Genomic DNA, 16064 nt, shown 5'->3' on the forward strand with positions numbered 1-16064 from the left:
CATATATGGTCGTAAACAGCTGTACTGGATCACGGCAGCGCGCAGAAGGAAAGGAATGCCATACGGTTTGGAAGGCGGATTTTGCTGGACTGTTTTTTTTTACACCATGTCCCATTTGAAGCCCCCTGATGCACCCCTAGAGTAGAAACTCCAAAAAAGTGGCCCCACTTTAGAAACTACGGGATAGGGTGGAAGTATTGTTGGTACTAGTTTAGGGTACATATGATTTTTGGTTGCTCTATATTACACTTTTTGTGAGGCAAGGTAACAAGAAATAGCTGTTTTGGCACTTTTTTTTGTTTTATTTTTGTTATTTAAAACATTCATCTGACAGGTTAGATCGTGTGATATTTTTATAGACCAGTTTGTCACGGATGTGGCGATACCCAATATGTATACTTTTTTTATTTATGTAAGTTTTAGGCCTCATGCACACGGACGTTTTTTTTCACGGTCCGCAAAACGGGGTTCCGTTGGTCCGTGATCCGTGACCGTTTTTCCGTCCGTGGGTCTTCCTTGATTTTTGGAGGATCCACGGACATGAAAAAAAAGTCATTTTGGTGTCCGCCTGGCCGTGCGGAGCCAAACGGATCCGTCCTGAATTACAATGCAAGTCAATGGGGACGGATCCGTTTGATGTTGACACAATATGGTGCCATTTCAAACGGATCCGTCCCCATTGACTTTCAATGTAAAGTCTGGAGTTCTGTTATACCATCGGATTGGAGTTTTCTCCAATCCGATGGTATATTTTAACTTGTAGCGTCCCCATCACCATGGGAACGCCTCTATGTTAGAATATACTGTCGGATATGAGCTACATCGTGAAACTCATTTCCGACAGTATATTCTAACACAGAGGCGTTCCCATGGTGATGGAGATGCTTCAGGTTAGAATATACAAAAAAACTGTGTACATGACTGCCCCCTGCTGCCTGGCAGGTGCTGCCAGGCAGCAGGGGGCAGACCCCCCCCCCCTGTTTTTAACTCATTGGTGGCCAGTGGGCCCCCCCTCCCCTGTTGTTAACTCGTTGGTGGCCAGTGTGCGCACCCCCCTCCCTCCCTCCCTCTATTGTTTTAATACATTGGGGCCAGTGTGCGCGCGCCCCCCAACCCCCCCTCCCTCCCTCTCTTGTTTTAATACATTGGGGCCAGTGTGCGCGCGCCCCCCCAACCCCCCTCCCTCCCTCTATTGTTTTAATACATTGGGGCCAGTGTGCGCGCGCCCTCCCCCCATTGTAATCATCATCGGTGGCAGCGGAGTAGAAGATTTTCATACTTACCTGGCTGCTGGCTGCTGCGATGTCTGCGTCCGGCCGGGAGCTCCTCCTACTGGTAAGTGACAGCAATGCGCCGCACAGACCTGTCACTTACCAGTAGGAGGAGCTCCCGGCCGGACGCAGACATCGCAGCAGCCAGCAGCCAGGTAAGTATGAAAATCTTCTACTCCGCTGCCACCGATGATGATTACAATAGAGGGAGGGGGGGGGGGGGGGTTGGGGGGGTGCGCACACTGGCCCCAATGTATTAAAACAATAGAGGGAGGGAGGGGGGGTTGGGGGGGCGCGCGCACACTGGCCCCAATGTATTAAAACAATAGAGGGAGGGAGGGAGGGGGGTGCGCACACTGGCCACCAACAGTTAACAACAGGGGAGGGGGGGGGCCGCACAATGATATTCAAACTGGGGAGGGGGGGGGGGGGGTCTGCCCCCTGCTGCCTGGCAGCCCTGATCTCTTACAGGGGGATATGATGGGGTTAATTGTACTATCATATCCCCCTGTAAGAGATCGGGTGCTGCCAGGCAGCAGGGGGCAGTCTTGTACACAGTTTGTAGTGTATTCTAACTAGAAGCGTCCCATCACCATGGGAACGCCTCTGTGTTAGAATATACTGTCGGATCTGAGTTTTCACGAAGTGAAAACTCAGCTCTGAAAAAGCTTTTATGCAGACGGATCTTCGGATCCGTCTGTATGAAACTAACCTACGGCAACGGATCACGGACACGGATGCCAATCTTGTGTGCATCCGTGTTCTTTCACGGACCCATTGACTTGAATGGGTCCGTGAACCGTTGGCCGTGAAAAAAATAGGACAGGTCATATTTTTTTCACGCCCAGGAAACACGGCTCACGGATGCGGCTGCCAAACGGTGCATTTTCCGATTTTTCCACGGACCCATTGAAAGTCAATGGGTCCGTAAAAAAAAACGGAAAACGGCACAACGGCCACGGATGCACACAACGGTCGTGTGCATGAGGCCTTATACAACGATTTCTTTTTTGAAGCAAAAAAAGTTTTTGTTTTTTTGGGCGATTGTCTCAGGTAGGGGGTCATTTTTTGCGTGATTAGGTGACTGTTAGATTAGTACTATTTTGATGGGCAAACGCCTTTTTGATCGCTTGCTGTTGTACTTTTTGTGATGTAAGGTGACTAGGGATGAGCGAACTCGAACTGTATAGTTCGGGTTCGTACCGAATTTTGGGGTGTCCGTGACACGGACCCGAACCCGGACATTTTCGTAAAAGTCCGGGTTCGGGTTCGGTGTTCGTCGCTTTCTTGGCGCTTTTGTGACGCTTTCTTGGCGCTTTTTGAAAGGCTGCAAAGCAGCCAATCAACAAGCGTCATACTACTTGCCCCAAGAGGCCGTCACAGCCATGCCTACTATTGGCATGGCTGTGATTGGCCAGAGCACCATGTGACCCAGCCTCTATTTAAGCTGGAGTCACATAGCGCCGCCCGTCACTCTGCTCTGATTAGCGTAGGGAGAGGTTGCGGCTGCGACAGTAGGGCGAGATTAGGCAGATTAACTCCTCCAAAGGACTTCACTTGATTAATCGATCGATCTGCAGCTGTGCATCATTGAGCTGCTGAAATTCAAATGCTCACTCACTGTTTTTAGGCTGCCCAGACTGTTTGTCAGTCACTTTTTTCTGGGGTGATCGGCGGCCATTTTGTGTCTTGTGCGGTGCTGCGACCAAGTGCATCCAAGCTGCGACCAAGTGCATTTAACCCTCAATGGTGTGGTTGTTTTTTGGCTAAAGCCTACATCAGGGTGAAGCTGTCACACCAAGTGCATTTAACCAGCAATAGTCTGTTTATTTTTTGGCCATATACTACATCAGGGGCAAGCTGCGCCCGTCACCAAGTGCATTTAACCCTCAGTAGTGTGGTTCGTCAAGCTGTGACACCAAGTGCATTTAACCAGCAATAGTCTGTTCATTTTTTGGCCATATACTAAATCAGGGGCAAGCTGCGCCCGTCACCAAGTGCATTTAACCAGCAATAGTCTGTTCATTTTTTGGCCATATACTACATCAGGGGCAAGCTGCGCCCGTCACCAAGTGCATTTAACCAGCAATAGTGTGGTTATTTTTTGGCCATATCCCAGTCTAATTCTGTCACTAAATCCATACCGGTCACCCAGCGCCTAAATACTAGGCCTCAAATTTATATCCCGCTAAATCTCTCGTTACCGCTGTCCTGTTGTGGCTGGGAAAGTTATTTAGTGTCCGTCAAAGCACATTTTTTGTTCTGGGTTGAAATACAATTCCCAATTTAGCAATTTCATAATTTAGTGGTTTCTGCTATATCAGAGCTATTTGAAATCTATCCCTAAAAGGGTATATAATATTCAAGGTGCACATAGGGTCATTCAGAATAACTTCACACACACGCTACTGTGCATTTCCAAGTCTAATTCTGTCGCTAAATCCATACCGGTCACCCAGCGCCTAAATACTAGGCCTCAAATTTATATCCCGCTAAATCTCTCGTTACCGCTGTCTTGTTGTGGCTGGGAAAGTTATTTAGTGTCCGTCAAAGCACATTTTTTGTTCTGGGTTGAAATACAATTCCCAATTTAGCAATTTCATAATTTAGTGGTTTCTGCTATATCAGAGCTATTTGAAATCTATCCCTAAAAGGGTATATAATATTCAAGGTGCACATAGGGTCATTCAGAATAACTTCACACACACGCTACTGTGCATTTCCAAGTCTAATTCTGTCGCTAAATCCATACCGGTCACCCAGCGCCTAAATACTAGGCCTCAAATTTATATCCCGCTAAATCTCTCGTTACCGCTGTCCTGTTGTGGCTGGGAAAGTTATTTAGTGTCCGTCAAAGCACATTTTTTGTTCTGGGTTGAAATACAATTCCCAATTTAGCAATTTCATAATTTAGTGGTTTCTGCTATATCAGAGCTATTTGAAATCTATCCCTAAAAGGGTATATAATATTCAAGGTGCACATAGGGTCATTCAGAATAACTTCACACACACGCTACTGTGCATTTCCAAGTCTAATTCTGTTAGTAAATCCATACCGGTCACCCAGCGCCTAAATACTAGGCCTCAAATTTATATCCCGCTGAATTTGAATACAATACATTGGGCCAAATAATATATTTGTTGTTGTGGTGAACCATAACAATGAGAAAAACATCTAGTAAGGGACGCGGACGTGGACTATGGTCGTGGTGGTGTTAGTGGACCCTCTGGTGCTGGGAGAGGACGTGGCCGTTCTGCCACATCCACACGTCCTAGTGTACCAACTACCTCAGGTCCCGGTAGCCGCCAGAATTTACAGCGATATATGGTGGGGCCCAATGCCGTTCTAAGGATGGTAAGGCCTGAGCAGGTACAGGCATTAGTCAATTGGGTGGCCGACAGTGGATCCAGCACGTTCACATTATCTCCCACCCAGTCTTCTGCAGAAAGCGCACAGATGGCGCCTGAAAACCAACCCCATCAGTCTGTCACATCACCCCCATGCATACCAGGGAAACTGTCTCAGCCTCAAGTTATGCAGCAGTCTCTTATGCTGTTTGAAGACTCCGCTGGCAGGGTTTCCCAAGGGCATCCACCTAGCCCTTCCCCAGCGGTGAAAGACATAGAATGCACTGACGCACAACCACTTATGTTTCCTGATGATGAGGACATGGGAATACCACCTCAGCATGTCTCTGATGATGACGAAACACAGGTGCCAACTGCTGCGTCTTTCTGCAGTGTGCAGACTGAACAGGAGGTCAGGGATCAAGACTGGGTGGAAGACGATGCAGGGGATGATGAGGTCCTAGACCCCACATGGAATGAAGGTCGTGCCACTGACTTTCACAGTTCGGAGGAAGAGGCAGTGGTGAGACCGAGCCAACAGCGTAGCAAAAGAGGGAGCAGTGGGCAAAAGCAGAACACCCGCCGCCAAGAGACTCCGCCTGCTACTGCCCGCCGCCATCTGGGACCGAGCACCCCAAAGGCAGCTTCAAGGAGTTCCCTGGCATGGCACTTCTTCAAACAATGTGCTGACGACAAGACCCGAGTGGTTTGCACGCTGTGCCATCAGAGCCTTAAGCGAGGCATTAACGTTCTGAACCTGAGCACAACCTGCATGACCAGGCACCTGCATGCAAAGCATGAACTGCAGTGGAGTAAACACCTTGAAACCAAGGAAGTCACTCAGGCTCCCCCTGCTACCTCTTCTGCTGCTGCCGCCTCGGCCTCTTCTGCTGCTGCCGCCTCGGCCTCTTCCTCCGCCTCTGGAGGAACGTTGGCACCTGCCGCCCAGCAAACACCACCACCACCACCTCCGTCACCAAGCGTCTCAACCATGTCACACGGCAGCGTTCAGCTCTCCATCTCACAAACATTTGAGAGAAAGCGTAAATTCCCACCTAGCCACCCTCGATCCCTGGCCCTGAATGCCAGCATTTCTAAACTACTGGCCTATGAAATGCTGTCATTTAGGCTGGTGGACACAGACAGCTTCAAACAGCTCATGTCGCTTGCTGTCCCACAGTATGTTGTTCCCAGCCGCCACTACTTCTCCAAGAGAGCCGTGCCTTCCCTGCACAACCAAGTATCCGATAAAATCAAGTGTGCACTGCGCAACGCCATCTGTGGCAAGGTCCACCTAACCACAGATACGTGGACCAGTAAGCACGGCCAGGGACGCTATATCTCCCTAACTGCACACTGGGTAAATGTAGTGGCAGCTGGGCCCCAGGCGGAGAGCTGTTTGGCGCACGTCCTTCCGCCGCCAAGGATCGCAGGGCAACATTCTTTGCCTCCTGTTGCCACCTCCTCCTTCTCGGCTTCCTCCTCCTCTTCTTCCACCTGCTCATCCAGTCAGCCACACACCTTCACCACCAACTTCAGCACAGCCCGGGGTAAACGTCAGCAGGCCATTCTGAAACTCATATGTTTGGGGGACAGGCCCCACACCGCACAGGAGTTGTGGCGGGGTATAGAACAACAGACCGACGAGTGGTTGCTGCCGGTGAGCCTCAAGCCCGACCTGGTGGTGTGCGATAATGGGCGAAATCTCGTTGCAGCTCTGGGACTAGCCAATTTGACGCACATCCCTTGCTTGGCGCATGTGCTGAATTTGGTGGTGCAGAAGTTCATTCACAACTACCCCGACATGTCAGAGCTGCTGCATAAAGTGCGGGCCGTCTGTTCGCGCTTCCGGCGTTCACATCCTGCTGCTGCTCGCCTGTCTGCGCTACAGCGTAACTTCGGCCTTCCCGCTCACCGCCTCATATGCGACGTGCCCACCAGGTAGAACTCCACCTTGCACATGCTGGACAGACTGTGCGAGCAGCAGCAGGCCATAGTGGAGTTTCAGCTGCAGCACGCATGGGTCAGTCGCACTACAGAACAGCACCACTTCACCACCAATGACTGGGCCTCCATGCGAGACCTGTGTGCCCTGTTGCGCTGTTTCGAGTACTCCACCAACATGGCCAGTGGCGATGACGCCGTTATCAGCGTTACAATACCACTTCTATGTCTCCTTGAGAAAACACTTAGGGCGATGATGGAAGAGGAGGTGGCCCAGGAGGAGGAGGAGGAGGAGGAGGAGGAGGAAGAGGGGTCATTTTTAGCACTTTCAGGCCAGTCTCTTCGAAGTGACTCAGAGGGAGGTTTTTGGCAACAGCAGAGGCCAGGTACAAATGTGGCCAGCCAGGGCCCACTACTGGAGGACGAGGATGAGGAGGAGGTGGAGGAGGATGAAGCATGGTCACAGCGGGGTGGCACCCAACGCAGCTCGGGTCCGTCACTGGTGCGTGGCTGGGGGGAAAGGCAGGACGATGACGATACGCCTCCCACAGAGGACAGCTTGTCCTTACCCCTGGGCAGCCTGGCACACATGAGCGACTACATGCTGCAGTGCCTGCGCAACGACAGCAGAGTTGCCCACATTTTAACCTGTGCGGACTACTGGGTTGCCACCCTGCTGGATCCACGCTACAAAGACAATGTGCCCACCTTACTTCCTGCACTGCAGCGTGATAGGAAGATGCGCGAGTACAAGCACATGTTGGTAGACGCGCTACTGAGAGCATTCCCAAATGTCACAGGGGAACAAGTGGAAGCCCAAGGCCAAGGCAGAGGAGGAGCAAGAGGTCGCCAAGGTAGCTGTGTCAATGCCAGCTCCTTTGAGGGCAGGGTTAGCATGGCAGAGATGTGGAAAACTTTTGTCAACACGCCACAGCTAACTGCACCACCACCTGATACGCAACGTGTTAGCAGGAGGCAACATTTCACTAACATGGTGGAACAGTACGTGTGCACACCCCTCCACGTACTGACTGATGGTTCGGCCCCATTCAACTTCTGGGTCTCTAAATTGTCCACGTGGCCAGAGCTAGCCTTTTATGCCTTGGAGGTGCTGGCCTGCCCGGCGGCCAGCGTTTTGTCTGAACGTGTATTCAGCACGGCAGGGGGCGTCATTACAGACAAACGCAGCCGCCTGTCTACAGCCAATGTGGACAAGCTGACGTTCATAAAAATGAACCAGGCATGGATCCCACAGGATCTGTCCGTCCCTTGTCCAGATTAGACATTAACTACCTCCCCTTAACCATATATTATTGGACTCCAGGGCACTTCCTCATTCAATCCTATTTTTATTTTCATTTTACCATTATATTGCGAGGCTACCCAAAGTTGAATGAACCTCTCCTGTGTCTGGGTGCCGGGGCCTAAATATATGCCAATGGACTGTTCCAATGTTGGGTGACGTGAAGCCTGATTCTCTGCTATGACATGCAGAATGATTCTCTGCTGACATGAAGCCAGATTGTCTGTTACGGGACCTCTCTCCTCTGCCTGTGTGCTGGGCCTAAATATATGCCAATGGACTGTTGCAGTGGTGGCTGACGTGAAGCCTCATTCTCTGCTATGACATGCAGACTAATTCTCTGCTGACATGAAGCCAGATTGTCTGTTACGGGACCTCTCTCCTCTGCCTGTGTGCTGGGCCTAAATATATGCCAATGGACTGTTGCAGTGGTGGCTGACGTGAAGCCTCATTCTCTGCTATGACATGCAGACTGATTCTCTGCTGACATGAAGCCAGATTCTCTGTTACGGGACCTCCCTCCTCTGCCTGGGTGCTGGGCCTAAATTTATGACAATGGACTGTTGCAGTGGTGGCTGACGTGAAGCCTCATTCTCTGCTATGACATGCAGACTAATTCTCTGCTGACATGAAGACAGATTCTCTGTTACGGGACCTCTCTCCTCTGCCTGTGTGTGTGCTGGGCCTAAATATATGCCAATGGACTGTTGCAGTGGTGGCTGACGTGAAGCCTCATTCTCTGCTATGACATGCAGACTGATTCTCTGCTGACATGAAGCCAGATTCTCTGTTACGGGACCTCTCTCCTCTGCCTGTGTGTGTGCTGGGCCTAAATATATGCCAATGGACTGTTGCAGTGGTGGCTGACGTGAAGCCTCATTCTCTGCTATGACATGCAGACTGATTCTCTGCTGACATGAAGCCAGATTCTCTGTTACGGGACCTCCCTCCTCTGCCTGGGTGCTGGGCCTAAATTTATGACAATGGACTGTTGCAGTGGTGGCTGACGTGAAGCCTGATTCTCTGCTATGACATGCAGACTGATTCTCTGCTGACATGAAGCCAGATTGTCTGTTACGGGACCTCTCTCCTCTGCCTGGGTGCTAGGGCCTAAATATATGCCAATGGACTGTTGCAGTGGTGGCTGACGTGAAGCCTCATTCTCTGCTATGACATGCAGACTGATTCTCTGCTGACATGAAGACAGATTCTCTGTTACGGGACCTCCCTCCTCTGCCTGGGTGCTGGGCCTAAATATATGCCAATGGACTGTTGCAGTGGTGGCTGACGTGAAGCCTCATTCTCTGCTATGACATGCAGACTAATTCTCTGCTGACATGAAGCCAGATTCTCTGTTACGGGACCTCTCTCCTCTGCCTGGGTGCTGGGCCTAAATTTATGAAAATGGACTCTTACAGTGGTGGGTGACGTGAAGCCAGATTCTCTGCTATGGGACCTCTCTCCAATTGATTTTGGTTAATTTTTATTTATATTCATTTCCCTATCCACATTTGTTTGCAGGGGATTTACCTACATGTTGCTGCCTTTTGCAGCCCTCTAGCTCTTTCCTGGGCTGTTTTACAGCCTTTTTAGTGCCGAAAAGTTCGGGTCCCCATTGACTTCAATGGGGTTCGGGTTCGGGACGAAGTTCGGATCGGGTTCGGATCCCGAACCCGAACATTTCCGGGATGTTCGGCCGAACTTCTCGAACCCGAACATCCAGGTGTTCGCTCAACTCTAAAGGTGACCAAAAAATTGTTTATTTAGCACAGTTTTTATTTTTTATGGTGTTCAACTGAGGGGTTAGGTCATGTGATATGTTTATAGAGCCGGTCGATACGGACGCGGCGATACCAAATATGTATACTCCCCCCCCCCCCCCCCCCTATTTTTTATTTTTATTTTTTAACTTTATTTGGGTATTTGGGGAAAAATGAAGTTTTTGTTTATTTTTACTTGAAACTTAATTTTTTGGCGGGAAAACTATATTTTTTTAACTTTATTTTTTGTCCCACTTTGGGGTATAATCCTTTACAATGCATTCCAATACATCTATATTCAAATAAATTGGCTGTATGAGTAATACTGTGTGTATTACTCATACAGTTTCCGGGGCCTGTGAGATCCAGGCGGCTGGATCTCACAGGCTCTTCACTGGAAGGCAGCGCTATTCCTTAGACATTGCGCTGCCTTCCATGCCATCGGGTCCCCCCACAGCCGCATGGGAACGCCAGATAAGGTAAAAGCGGTTTGCGGCGACCCCCCCATCCTCCCCCCGGCGTTGTGACAGGATGCCCGCTGAATGATTTCAGCCGGCATCCTGTTCCTATTAACCCCCCGCCGCGCCGCAATGTAAATTTAAACTTAGGACGTACCGGTACGCCCTGGGTCCTTAAGGACTCGGGAAACAGAGTGAACCGGTACGCCCTAAGTCCTTAAGGGGTTAAGTCTCTTTGGTAGGCTTTAAAAAAAAGGTTTAAAAAAAAAATAAGTACAAATTTTCAGAATTAAAATTACTCTCTTTTGCTCATAAAAATATAAACATCACTAGCTCTCTGCATCTTTTGCGGTCCCATTGAAATGAAAGGGTCCGCATGCGATCTGCCATGTCGTGTGTGGGAGGCCTAACAAAACTAACCAACTAGCTAACCAAGCGGCAACAACTATACAACTATCAAAACTAGTTAATCCCTTCCTAACAGAGTGATGTTTGTTTTTTTTGTTTTAGTTTTTTACTCCATGGTATCCCGAGAACATAACTTTTTTATTTTTCCGTTTACATAGACATAGGAGGGCTTGTTTTGTGAGGGACAAATTGTACTTTCTAAGAGCACCATTTAATATGGCCTCTTGCACACGACTGTGGTTTGGTTCTGCATCTGAGCCCATTTACATCTACGGTGTTGTGTGAGGGTTCATTTTTTGCAAGCAATCTGTAGTTTGGGATTGCATTTTGGGATGTGTATGACTATTTGATCACTTTGCATTTTTATTTTATTTTTTGAGGGTGAAGTGACAAAAACCTGACAAATTGAACATTTAGATTTTTTTTATGCAGTTACAACATTCACCATATGGGATAAATACAATAATATTTTAATAGTTTGGGCATTTTAGGATGCGGCAATATTAGTGATGTTTATATTTTTATGGGCAAAAATTCTAAAAAAAAAAATAAAAAATTTTCAATCAAAACTTTTTTTTTTAGAACCCCCCCTAGGAGACTTTAATGTGATCATCTGATCACTTTTCCTAGAGAGACTGCAATAAATTACCCATGCAATCTATGGCAGATTGCTGTGGCAGGCCTCAGATCATTCAGACGGCATGAGGTTGCTACCGCAATCGACATTGTATTTAAGGGGTTAAAAGTCTGTGATCTGCATTACCGCTAATCTCGGACTTTGGGGGAGATTTATCAAACTGGTGTAAAGTAGAACTGGCTTAGTTGCCCATAGCAACCAGATTTCACCTTTCATTTTCAAAGATGCTGAAAGATGGAATCTGATTGGTTGCTATGAGCAACTAAGCCAGTTCTACTTTATACCAGTTTGATAAATCTCATCCAAGGAAGTGGGCTCACTCACAATTTTGCCCAAAAACACAGCCATGAATAAAGAATGGTACCAAAACACCCTCCAACAGCAACTTCTTCCAACAATCCAACAACAGTTTGGTGAAGAACAATGCATTTTCCAGCACGATGGAGCACCGTGCCATAAGGCAAAAGTGATAACCAAGTGGCTCGGGGACCAAAACGCTGTCATTTCGGGCCCATGGCCTGGAAACTCCCCAGATCTTAATCCCATTGAGAACTTGTGGTCAATCCTCAAGAGGTGGGTGGACAAACAAAAACCCACTAATTCTGACAAACTCCAAGAAGTGATTATGAAAGAATGGGTTGCTATCAGTAAGGAATTGGTCCAGAAGTTGATTGAGAGCATGCCCAGTCGATTTTCAGAGGTCCTGAAAAAGAAGGGCCAACACTGCAAATACTGACTCTTTGCATAAATGTCATGTAATTGTTGATAAAAGCCTTTGAAACGTATAAAGTGCATCTAATTATATTTCACTATATCACAAAAACAACTGAAACAAAGATCTAAAAGCAGTTTAGCAGCAAACTTTGTGAAAACTAATATTTGTGTAATTCTCAAAACTTTTGGCAACCACTATACAGCAGATGATGGCAAGGTGTTACAGAGGTTGTGCAGTGCTATTATTTTGATAATGTGTTTATGTGGAAAAGTAACTGGCTGAGTGATAGAAAACAGAGGGTGGTTGCTGAAGGTAAGCTATGATAGGAAAGTAACCAATCACAGCTTTTAACACTGCGCGACAGAAAGGCCTCTTTCACACGGGCGTCAGTTTTTTTGCCCGGATAAGAGCCGGGTGCGTTGCGGGAAAATGCGCGATTTTCCCGCGCAAGTGCAAAACATTGTCATGCGTTGCACTCGCGTGAGAAAAATCGCGCATGTTTGGTACCCAAACCCGAACTTCTTCATAGAAGTTCGGGCTTGGGATTGATGTTCTGAAGATTGTATTATTTTCCCTTATAACATGGTTATAAGGGAAAATAATAGCATTCTGAATACAGAATGCATAGTAAACCAGCGCTAGAGGGGTTAAAAAAAAATTAAAAATAATTTAACTCACCTTAGTCCACTTGCTCGCGAAGCCGGCATCTCCTTGTGTCTCCTCTGCGCTGAAGTTGAACAGGACCTGGGGTGAGCTGCTCCATTAAATATCGGTTAAGGACCTTTGATGACATCACTCCGGTCATCACATGGTACGTCACATGATCTTTTACCATGGTGATTCACCATGGTAAAAGACCATGTGATGACCGGAGTGACGTCATCGAAGGTCCTTAAGCTCTATTTAATGGAGCAGCTCACCCCAGGTCCTGTTCATCAGCAGCGGAGACACAAGGAGATGCCGGGCTTCGCGAGCAAGTGGACTAAGGAGAGTTAAATTTTTTTTTATTTTTTTTTAACCCCTCTAGCGCTGGTTTACTATGCATTCTGTATTCAGAATGCTATTATTTTCCCTTATAACCATGTTATAAGGGAAAATATTAATGATCGGGTCTCCATCCCGATGGTCTCCTAGCAACCATGCGTGCAAATCGCACGGCATCCGTACTTGCTTGCGGATGCCATCCGATTTTCACACACCCCATTCATTTCTATGGGGCCTGCGTCACGTCAAAATCGGAAAATATAGAGCATGCTGCGATTTCAACTGAACGCACAAGTGATGCGTTAAAAACATCGCTCATGTGCACAGCCCTATAGAAATGAATGGGTCAGGATTTAGTGCGGGTGCCATACGTTCGCCGCACGGATCGCACCCGCACGGAAAATGTCGCCCGTGTGAAAGGGGCCAAAGTGGTGCTATGTTAAAGCACCAATCACTGCAATTGGTTAGTAACCAGTGACTAAGCGAGGCGATCCGAGTGGTGGGATCTCAATGATGGTTCCCTAGGGGTGAACTGTAATAGTTTGCTGTCTAGGGTGGCAGCTACGGCAGATATAACATGCCTTCATAACTTCCTGGAATGACAGAGGGTAGTGGATAAAAAAAAAAAAAAATTCACATTAGTTATTTTTCTGTAAGCTTTAGATAACCTGCTATTACTGCAATGTATATATTTTTTGCCCTTTGTATTTTTAGCCATGTCAAATCTTTTACAGTTCTCAACACCTGGTGTAAAAAAAAAAAAAAAACACAACAGGAATATCTGGTATAAAAACAAATAAAACAAGATATGTAAATTATTTTCTTCATCTGCCTCTGTGCACTTTTAAGGCCTCTTGCACACGAATGTGTGCACCTCGTGGTCTCGCTGCGGCCTGCAAAATGTGGGCTGCAATGCACGAACACCGTCCGTGGGGCAGCCGCAGAGGATCACGGACCCATTCACTTTAATTGGTCCACAATCCGCAAAAAGATAGGACATGTTCTATCTTTTTGCGGAATGGCAGTACGGGACGAAAACTCCATAGTTCTTCCGTAAGGTTCCGTTCCGCATCTCGGGATTTGCAAACCCAAGTGAATGGGTGCACATCTGTAATGCGGAATGCCCACGGAATTGTGCCCGTGTATTGCGGATCCGCAAATGAGGTCCGCAATACGGCTACGGAGCATACACGTTCGTGTGAAAAAGGCCTAAAGGGGTATTCCAGTAAAGTATGTAGCTTAATTTAGAAAACCTGCATTAAGGCTACAAGCTTTGACCCAACCAGAACCCATACCTATACATATAACCAGAGCTTCATTTTACCTTGCAATCCATTTGTGTAGCTCTACTACAATCCCTACAATCCCTAGCTTTCATACTGTGATATGTGCTTGTTCAAGAGTGTTGATGTTTATTGATTGGCTGCCTGATATACAGTCTGGTCACGCCCCCTCTACTCAGTAATCAGCACACACTAACACACCCTTTGTTTCACAAGACATTTAGCTAAAGAACTGATAGCAACACACTGAGCATGCTCGACCTTACAAAGGCTAAGAACTACAGGTCGATGCCATGGTAATTTATGAGGAAACACTGTGTAGCAGTGCTATAACTACTGCTATAACTACTGAATAGTAAATATGCAAAATTTACATTATATTTATGTAATTATGGATGATGAATTTGTCTAAAACATAAGTTATATTTATGGTAACCGGAATACCCCTTTAACCACTTCACATCCCAGGCCTGACCAGGCCAAATTTTGCAAATCTGACATAGGTCACTTTAGGTGGTAATAGATTTTGAACACTTTTACTTAGGCTACTGTCACACTAGCGTTCTGCTGTCCGCTCGTGAGCTCCGTTTGAAGGAGCTCACAAGCGGAGCATAACGCTTCCGTCCAGCCCTGATGCAGTCTGAATGGATGCGGATCCGCTCAGACTGCATCAGTCTGGCGGCTTTCAGCCTCCGCTCCGCTCGCCTCTGCACGGCCAGGCGGACAGCTGAACGCTGCTTGCAGCGTTCAGCTGTCCGCCTGGCCGTGCGGATCCGTCCAGGCTTACAATGTAAGTCAATGGGAACGGATCCGCTTGAAGATGACACCATATGGCTCAATCTTCAAGCGGATCCGTCCCCCATTGACTTTACATTGAAAGTCTGAACGGATCCGCTCAGGCTACTTTCGCACTTAGAAATTTTTCTAAGTTATTAATGCAGACAGATCCGTACTGAACGGAGCCTCCGTCTGCATTAATATGATCGGATCCGTTCAGAACGGATCCGATCAAACTCAAGTGTGAAAGTAGCCTTATCCAAGCCATTCAGAGATTGTACTTCATAATGGTCATAAATTTGAAAACAGAAAGTGATATCTCATAAAATATAAAAGACGTTAGAAGGCTTAGAATTTTAGAAGCAATTCTTAAAATTTTTAAGAAAATTGCCAAAACCCACTTTTTAAGGACCAGTTAAGGTCTGAAGTCACTTTGTGGGGCTTTGTCATACCCCACTCTGACGATGTGCGGAGGTCGGCCAGGATAGCAGCACGAGTTTAGTGTTTAGCCGTGCTGGACCCGTCTCTCATCAGGTGCACTGGGTGGGATCATTAGTTTAAATAGCACACCAGCCCAGTGCTCTGAGCGGATTATACAAATCATTGTCGTCTTGGAAGCTAGGAAGGAAGGTTGTCTGTCTAGTCCAGCTCAGAAATATAAATGAGATTTCAAGTTTGGTTGTTTTGTGTCATCTCTCCCATCCAGGTTCTGTGCGAGCAGACTGCTCCTATTTCCCCTCTTCACCATCTCAGGGAATTTAGGGTTTTATCAGCTCAGGCACAGGGACACATCTTACCTACTTTAAGGTCTGCATGTGGGCTGAGCAGTGCAGGGAAAGAGGTCAGGGATTAGCTAGGAGGTGACCCTTCCCCTGTCTCTCGCCCAGAGCCTGGTTGGTGGGTTATCTGTGAGTCTGAGTGCACGCCCGCCGTGACAAGCTTACATACTGGATACCCCCCATAAATGACCCCATTATAGAAACTACACCCCTCAAATTACTTTAAACTGATTTTACAAATTGTGTTAACCCTTTACGTGTTCCACAAGAAATAAAGGAAAATAGAGATCAAACTTTTAAATTTCACTTTTTTGGCAGATTTTCCATTTTAATACATTTTTTTCTTTAACACATCAAGGGTTAACAGACAAACAAAACTCAATATGTATTACCCTGA

General features: G+C 47.3%; 1 protein-coding gene across 1 annotated transcript in view; it reads right to left on the reverse strand.

Annotated features, from left to right (window-relative positions):
* ILRUN (inflammation and lipid regulator with UBA-like and NBR1-like domains) overlaps positions 1 to 16064 on the reverse strand; it is a 355318-nt gene that overhangs the window by 215100 nt on the left and 124154 nt on the right. The gene's annotated exons all lie outside the window — the stretch shown is intronic.

The sequence above is a fragment of the Bufo gargarizans genome, chromosome 3, assembly GCF_014858855.1.
Source record: "Bufo gargarizans isolate SCDJY-AF-19 chromosome 3, ASM1485885v1, whole genome shotgun sequence".
Lineage (NCBI taxonomy): Eukaryota > Metazoa > Chordata > Amphibia > Anura > Bufonidae > Bufo > Bufo gargarizans.